Source organism: Elephas maximus, chromosome 17 (genome assembly GCF_024166365.1).
Source record: "Elephas maximus indicus isolate mEleMax1 chromosome 17, mEleMax1 primary haplotype, whole genome shotgun sequence".
NCBI lineage: Eukaryota > Metazoa > Chordata > Mammalia > Proboscidea > Elephantidae > Elephas > Elephas maximus.
In genome coordinates, this window is record NC_064835.1 from 19,633,192 (window position 1) to 19,641,926 (window position 8,735).

Genomic DNA, 8,735 nt, shown 5'->3' on the forward strand with positions numbered 1-8,735 from the left:
TGAGACACACGAGGTCCACATGAGTCAGAATCAACTTCATGGTAACAGGTACTTGTTTCCTGGTAGCATTTGTTCTACAGAAGAGTTGAGAGGATTTCAAACAAGGCATGGAAGGTACTTTGTTGTTGTCACTGTTGTTAGGTGCCACTGAGTCTATTTTCAACTCATATCGATCCCATGTGACAGAGTAGAACTACTCCATATGGTCTTCTGGGGTGTAATCTTTACATTAGCAGATTTTCAGGTCTCTCACCAGCAGCGCTACTGGATGGGTTTGAACTGCCAACCTTCCGGTTAGTAGTCCAATGCTAAACCATTGTACCACCTTGGTCAGAACACTCAATATTCTAAGTTATCAGAACAGGTCTTCAGATGTTCAGAGACTGTTCAGAAATAAAAACAAACAAGAAAAAGATGTAATTCCATCTGGTGTTTATTTGCATGACCCATAATCCTAGAGTATTTAACTTCCAACATAGAGCAGGGACAGGGAGAGAGAACTGGAGATACCTAATTGATAAGACTTGCATCTGTTTCACACTGCATGAATAAACACCTACTTCAAATTTCTTCTTCTCTTCCTCCATAGATTTCCCAGAGGAAAATGACAGCAGGAAATCACTCCACAGTGACTGAGTTCATCCTCGCAGGGCTAACAGACAAACCAGAACTCCAGCTGCCCCTCTTTCTTTTCTTCCTAGGAGTCTATGTGATCACAGTGGTGGGGAATCTGGGCATGATCACACTGATTGTGCTCAGTGCTCACCTGCACACTCCCATGTACTATTTCCTCAGCAGTTTGTCCTTCATTGATCTCTGCTATTCCACTGTCATTACCCCCAAAATGCTGGTGAACTTTGTGACAGAGAAGAACACAATCTCCTACCCTGAGTGCATGACTCAGTTCTACTTCTTCATTTTTTTTTATTGTATCAGAATGTCATATGTTAGGTGTTATGGCTTATGATCGTTATGTTGCCATCTGTAATCCATTGCTTTACAATGTCACCATGTCTTGTCAGGTTTGCTCCCAGTTGGTAGGTGAAGTATACATGATGGGCTTGATTAGTGCCACAGTTAATACAGGTTGCATGGTAAGAGTGGTTTTCTGCAAGGCAAAAATAATCAGCCATTATTTTTGTGATGTTTTCCCACTACTGGAGCTCTCCTGCTCCAGCTCTTATATCAACATAGTGGTAGTTTTTTGCTTCAGTGCATTTAATACTGTTGCACCAACTTTGACTGTCCTTGGCTCCTATGCCTCCATCATTGCCAGCATCCTGCGAATTAGCTCCACTGAGGGCAGGTCCAAAGCCTTCAGGACATGTAGCTCCCACATTTTGGCTGTTACAATCTTCTATGGTTCTGCAGCATTCATGTACCTGCAGCCATCAAATGTCAGCTCCATGGACCAAAGCAAAGTGTCTTCTGTGTTTTACACCATTATTGTGCCAATGCTGAACCCCCTGATCTACAGCCTGAAGAATAAGGATGTCAAAGTTGCTCTCAATAAAATCATTGAGAAAAGACTATTTTGCATTAACAAAGGTTTATAAATCTTGGTGAAGACTCAGTATGAAAGAAGTACAGACACTGCAACATATACACAGAAGTAGTGACATTATTGCCAACACTTGATTATTTGGAAGACAGTTCCCAAGGATAAGACTGGATTCATAGTGTCATATGGAAGGCTATCTGTCACATGGCGGGCAATGTCAATTCTAGGAAGGCCCAGGTATCACCCCTAGTAATACATATTACCTCTAATCTTTTATTTTATTTTATTTGGTCTTCAAAAGCCTTCATGTGGGGAGATTATAATTTACATACATGGGGATTTGGCACTTTGTTAGGTGAGGCTTAGCTATCATAATTCATGGAATGATCTCTTTGGTCTATATTCTTTGATCTTCTGAATAGCTTGTGTTTTGGCCCTTGTTTCTAATAAGTGTACAAATAAAATTTTCAGGAAAAAATTGATCTCTAAAGTAAATAATTTTTAACCATTTCAAATCTACAAAATTCATTCCTACTAGTGACTAAGTGCAGAAAACTGTATTAAGAAATATGGGGGCAGATGATAGATGGTAGGACATAATTCCTGCCCACAAGATGGTAACTCTATGGTGGAAGAGATTGATAGACTAATCAGGGCTGAATACGTTAAGTGTATTTTTACTTGTTTTTATACAACATGTTTTTCTTCACAGTTTTAGTATTTTACTGCCACCTCCATTTCTCCGAGAATCCTGTATTCTTTTTCCCGTTTCTAAAATATTTTTCTTTTTGTCCATATTATAAAATCAGACATATAGAAGTGATATTTTTTTGACTATGCATTGAAATCATATGAATGAGTTATTCATGTTTGGTGGCTTCAAACCCCTGACTTTTCAGTTAATAGTCTGGTGCTTTACCCCCTTGTGCAACCAAGACTCCTTATATAATTATTAATTAGCATAATTTTTACAGGTTTTATGTATTACATTGTACTAAATGTGTGCCCTTCCCACTCTAATTTTTAAAAATGACATAAAAATTAACAGATTAGTAGAACTGCCCCATAGATTTTCCAGGGAGCACCTGGCAGATTTGAACTGCTGACCTTTTGGTTAGCAGCCGAAGCACTTAACCACTATGCCACCAGGGCTTCCAAACAGATTAAAGGCCACATCAATCATTAATTAAAACATTTAAGGTAAACTCAGTTAAGCAAATTATTGCAATTACTTTATCTATTATTGTAATTATTGTATGATAAGATAACACTTAATAAATCTTTGATGAATATTTAAAAATATAGATTTTATACTTAGCAATGTAATTCAGTCTTTATAGATAATTTAAATAATCTTTATAATGCATATGTTTCCAGTTTTTTAAAACAATTTTCTTTTACTTTTAAAAGAAAAAAAGCATTATCTCTCCATGGTAGGCATGTTAGGAACTCAAAGCAATATCTGCAAGATGCTTTCATTCAGCCTCCAAATTAAAATATTCCAAGTATTATTGTTTGATGTGTACATCTTAATGTTTAAATAGTGTTAGTAGAGATCATTGCAGGGGAGTACATTTTAAATCTTATATCTTAGGTCGTTTTCTTTTCTCGGTGGGAAATCCATCTAGAAAATATATTTCATCCATGTCTTCGACATTTCCTGAAATTTTGAATGTTTAAAAATACAAATAGATTACCATGAAGCTCACTGGAGCTCTAACAATGTCTGTCACATCTTTAAAATTCAGAATGAAACAAGAACAATAAATTACACTTATGTGAGAATATTAAATACTTGAGAGCCAATGGGTAAAAGGGGAAATTCTACTTGTTTAGTTTCCCAAGATTTGATACCTGTGAGATATGAATCTAGTGGGAGGTCATTATGATTATTTATTTCTAATCAGACACATAGCATCTATACCCAGAGAATAAATTCTCTCTATCAACCAACCAATGCAAAGGGCCTTGGGCATCAGTATCGTGAAATCAAGACTAGTGACTGATAATAATTGCCAAAGGAGACTTTATTAAATTATGTGTCACACATCATCAATGAGTACTGCAAGGTTAGTGTCCAGAACTATCCAACAGGATCATCAGAATCATTTTCCTCTCCAGACCAAAGGAGAAGAAAAATGTACAGAGCAGAACTCTTTAGGAAGAAGGAGTCTTTGACTTTTAGGATATTAGATTCCTCTGCTCTAGCCTTCATCCCAATGTACTTAATGATGAACATAACTAATTATGTATCTCTACTTGTCCTCTGTCTTAGTTATCTAGTGCTGGCATAACAGAAATACCACAAATGGATGGCTTTAACAAACAGAAATTTATTTCCTCACAGTTTAAGAGGCTAAAAGTCCAAATTCAGGCTGGCAGCCCTAGGGGAAAGTTTTCCTTCTCTTTTGTCTCTGGGGGAAGGTTCTTGTCTTTTCTTATCTTCTGCTCCAGGGCGATCTTATTCTTCAGATTTGGCATCTCTCTCCCCCCATCTCTGCTCCTCTGGCTTGCTTAATCTCTTTTATATCTCAGAAGAGATTGATTCTACATAAACTTGCCCTAATCCTGCCTCATTAACATAACAGAGACAATCCATCCCCAACTAGGATTATAACCACAGACATAGATGTTAGGATTTATAACACGTATTTTGGGAGGATATAGTTCAATCCATGGCATCCTCACTCTAATATTCACACACAGGTTTCCTTATCATCTCCCTGTCCTCTCCATTATAAAATTATGGCAAACATTTCTTTGTTTGCACATTTAAGTTCAGGCACAGATATATCTCTGTTTACTGATACCTAGTCTGTGTTAACTTCTAACCTTCTTTCAGAGATTTCATTTAGCACATTTTTATTGAGACTCATTATATGCAAGTCATTGTGCTAGGCACTTTTTTAGTTTACAGTCTAGAGAAGAAGAAAAACCAGTAAATAAATCATGGTAAGTAATACAGAATTAAATGATTAAGTGCTAACTGTAAATGTAAACAAATTCATGGCGATATAGAAAATGGTCTTATTAACTTGGTTCTTCTGCTGTGCCTTAAATATTATATTAGTTTTTATAGGGAGAAGAGGTGGAAGAAGAAGAAAGTTGAGGAACCATGATGAGTCAAAACCAAGAGCCTATCAAACACCCTTTTGTGGAAGAGCCAAAATATGCAATATTGTTGGTAAATAAAACAAAATGTTTATAATAAAAGTAATCTTTGAATGGCATGAAAATTGGTCTGAACTTTATTTATAGACCATGGAGAATATTGATGACTTTTAAGAGTTTAATAATCAGTAAATTAATTGTAAATCTCTGTATTATTATGTGTATTAATGTACAAAGGACCAACAGGAAAGTGATGCTAAGAAAATAAATTACAGCCATGATTATGGAAATGAAAATTTTGGGCAAATGAAAGCTATTTAAGAGAGAAACTCAATAGATTGCAATTAAAACAACACTGACATTTATGAAGTTCTTGCCAATAGCCAATAACTGTATTAAGTATCTTCCAGGTGTCACTTTATTTAGCTTTCACATCACATCCAGGACATAGATATTAACATTTGCTTTTTTTTTTTTTTTCTAGAGGTTTGGAGAGTGGTAATACTCTGCCCAAGGTTACAGAGCAAGCACATGTTGAGATTTGAATGCAAGACTGTCTAACAATAGCCCGTTGCTGTCAACTCAATTCCAAGTCATAGCAACGGTATAGCACCGAGTAGAACTGCTCCATATGGTTTCCAAGGATTGGGATTGGATTGGATTCAAACTGCTGACTTTTTGGTTAGCAGCTGAGCTCTTAACCATTGTTAGTCTAACAATAGTCAGATTAAATTTATACAATCATGAAATACTGGAATTGAAAGAGGTATTAAAGATGATATATCTAATGTTTATCTAGTACTTTTGTCCTTGAACAATATAAGCGCTAAGTGATAATTCAGGCTATGCTTGAAGAGTTCTAATTGTGAGTACATGGCTGCACACTAAGGCATCTAATTTCATTTCTGGGTGTGTCTCACTGCCAGAATGTTCTTACTTGTGTTGAAACAAAATTTCTCTCTCCATGGTTTCCAGCAGTTAGTTTCACTTCAACCTTTTTAAGACATGTAAAAAAAAAGTCCAAAAAACCAAAAAATCAATTGTTGTAGAGACGATTTTGACACCTAGTGACACTATATGCCAGAATAGAAGTGCCCCATAGGGTTTCCAAGGCTGTAATCTGTACAGAGTCGATTGCCACATTCAAAAGTCTGAAACCATCAATGACAGGAATGGAATGGGAGCAGTGTTGTAGCAAGTAAAAATGATCAAGGAAGTTTTCCATAAACAGAATTAAATACTGCTTGGCTTGCCATGTCATTTGGTGGGCAAGTCAGACTTACAGGGTGAATGATGTTGCATTCATATTTATTTATTCAATAGAAAATAAAAGGACATTAAATATGCAAAAATATCATTAACTGAGGAATTGAAATAATGTATCAGGATATAGAAAATATATACATATGTATAATAGTGTATTAAAGGAAATATATGATTCACAATTAATTGAATTCCTTTATTATGGAAAAATTAAAATTATACTAAAAGAATATTTAAAAGAGTTTTTTTGTAGTGATGGAAAAACGGTAGTTTTTTTCCCCCTTCTTTATACTTTTCTAAAAATAGAAAATAATCATATTGTATCTAAAATTGATCTTTTGTCAAATTTCAAATTTTATTCTTTATTTATGATTGGAAAACTAATGCATGAAATTTGAAAATAGAGAAATCATAAGGACGAAAGCAAAAAGTTCTCATAATCACACAGACTTTCATGATTAGGTTCAATGTTGTGTTTATGGTCTTTCTTTTGTAAATTAGAAATTTAAAAATGAAATGGAATAAATAAATATCAATATCCTGAAATGAACTGGTATTAGCCATTTTGAGTCACACAATCATATGGTCTGCTATGCCACGTATGACAAAGAAAAATAGCATTCACTTCATTGTGAAAAAGAACGTTTTGAGATCTATCCTGAAGTACAATGCTGTCAGGGATACGATAGTATTCAAAGGCCTACAAGGAAGACCAGTTAATAAGACTATTCTTCAAATTTATGCACCAATCACTAAGGCCAGAGATGAAAAAATGAAGATTTTTACCAAGCTTTGCAATATGAAATTTATCAGTCAATCAGGATTCACAAATAATTACTGGTGATTGGAATGTGAAAGTTGGGAATATCGAGGATCAGTAGTTGGAAAATATGGCCTTCGTGACAGAAATGATGCTGGAAATCACATGGTAGAATTTTGTAATACCAGCAACTTCTTCAATGAAAATACCTTTTTTGAGCAACATAAAGGGTAACTCTACATTCAGACCTGGCTGGATAGAATACAGAGGAATCAAATCTGCTACATTTCGGAAAGAGGAGAAGGAAAAGCTCAATATCATCAGTCCGAACAAGGTGAGGGGCCAACTGCAGAATAGACTATCAATTGCTCATATGCAAGTTCAAGGTGAAGCTGAAGAAAATTAGAACAAGTCCAGGAGGAGCCAAAGCACAACCTTGAGTACATCCCACCTGAATCTGGAGACCATCTCAAGAATAGATTTGATGCACCGAACACTAATGACTGACGACCAGACAAGCTGAGGACTGACTCCAAGGACATGATACCTGTAGAAAGCAAGAGGTCATTAAAAAGACAAGAAAGAAAGAAAAGGCCAAAATGGATGTCAGAAAAGACTCTGAAACTTGCTTTTGAACATTAAGTAGCTAAAGCAAAAGGAAGAAATGATGAAGTAAAAGAGATGAACAGATGATTTCAAAGGGCAGCTCAAGAAGACAAAGTGAAGTATAATGACATGTGTGAAGACCTGGAGTTTGAAAACCAAAAGGAAAGAACACGGGTAGCATTTCTCCAATGAAAGATCTGAAGAAAAAATTTAAGCCTTGAGTTGCAACAGTGAGAGTCTCTATGGGCAAAATACTGAATGATGCAGGACACATCAAGAGAAGATGGAAGGAATACACAGAGTCACTGTACCAAAAAGAACTGGTCAACACTCAACCATTTCACGAGGTCGCATATATCAAGAACCTATGGCACTGAAGGAAGAAATTCAAGTTGCACTGAAAACACTGGCAAAAAACAAGTCTCCAGGCATTGATGAAATACCAATAGAGACATTTTAAAAAGCATATGGAGCTCTGGAAGTGCTCATTCGTCTATGCTAAGTAATTTGGAAGAGAGCTACCTGGCCAGCTGGCAAAAAGAGATCCATATTTGTGCCTGTTCCAAAGAAAGGTGATCCAACCAAATGCAGAAATTATCAGTTTTGCTGATGATCATTGAAAACTGGCTGCAGCAGTACATTGACAGGGAACTACCAGAAATTCAAGTTGAATTCAGAAGAGCATGTGGAACCACGGATATCATTGCTAATGTCAGACGGATCCTGGCTGAAAGCAGAGAATACCAGAAAGGTGTTTATCTGTGTTTTATTGATTATGAAAAGGCATTCGACTGTGTGGATCATAACAAATTATGGATAATATTGCAAATAATGGGAATTCCAGAACACTTAATTGTGCTAATGAGAAACCTGTACATAGACCAAGATGCAATCGTTCAAACAGGATAAGGGGATACCGCATGGTTTAAAATCAGGAAAGGCATGCATCAGTGTTGTATTCTTTCGCCATACTTATTCCATCTGTATGCTGAGCAAATAACCCCAGAAGCTGGCCTATATGAAGAATAATGAGGCATCAGGATTGGAGGAAGATTCATTAACAACCTGTGATATCCAATGGCACAGCCTTGCTCTCTAAAAGTGAGGAGGACTTGAAACACTTACTGACAAAGATCAGAGACCACAGCCTTCAGTAGCGATTGAACCTCAACATAAAGAAAGAAAAATCCTCACTTCTGGACCAATAAGCAACATCATGATAAAGAGAGAAAAAATTCAAATTCTCAAGGATTTTTTTTTTTTTTGCTTGGTTCCACAATCAATGCCCAGGGAAGCAGCAATCAAGAAATCAGTTGACTTATTGCATTGGGCTAATCTACTACAAAAGACCTCTTTAAAGTGTTTAAAAAAGCAAAGGTGTCACTTGGAGGGCTAAGGAAAGTGAGACTGAACCAAGCCATGGTATTTTGAATTGCCTCACATGCATGGAAAAGCTGGACAATGAATACAGAAGACCCAAGAAAACTGATGCCT

General features: G+C 36.1%; 1 pseudogene; it reads left to right on the forward strand.

Moving 5' to 3' along the window:
* The first annotated feature begins 604 nt into the window (after positions 1–604).
* LOC126061045 (olfactory receptor 150-like) lies at positions 605–1,556 on the forward strand (annotated as a pseudogene).
* Positions 1,557–8,735: the final 7,179 nt, after the last annotated feature.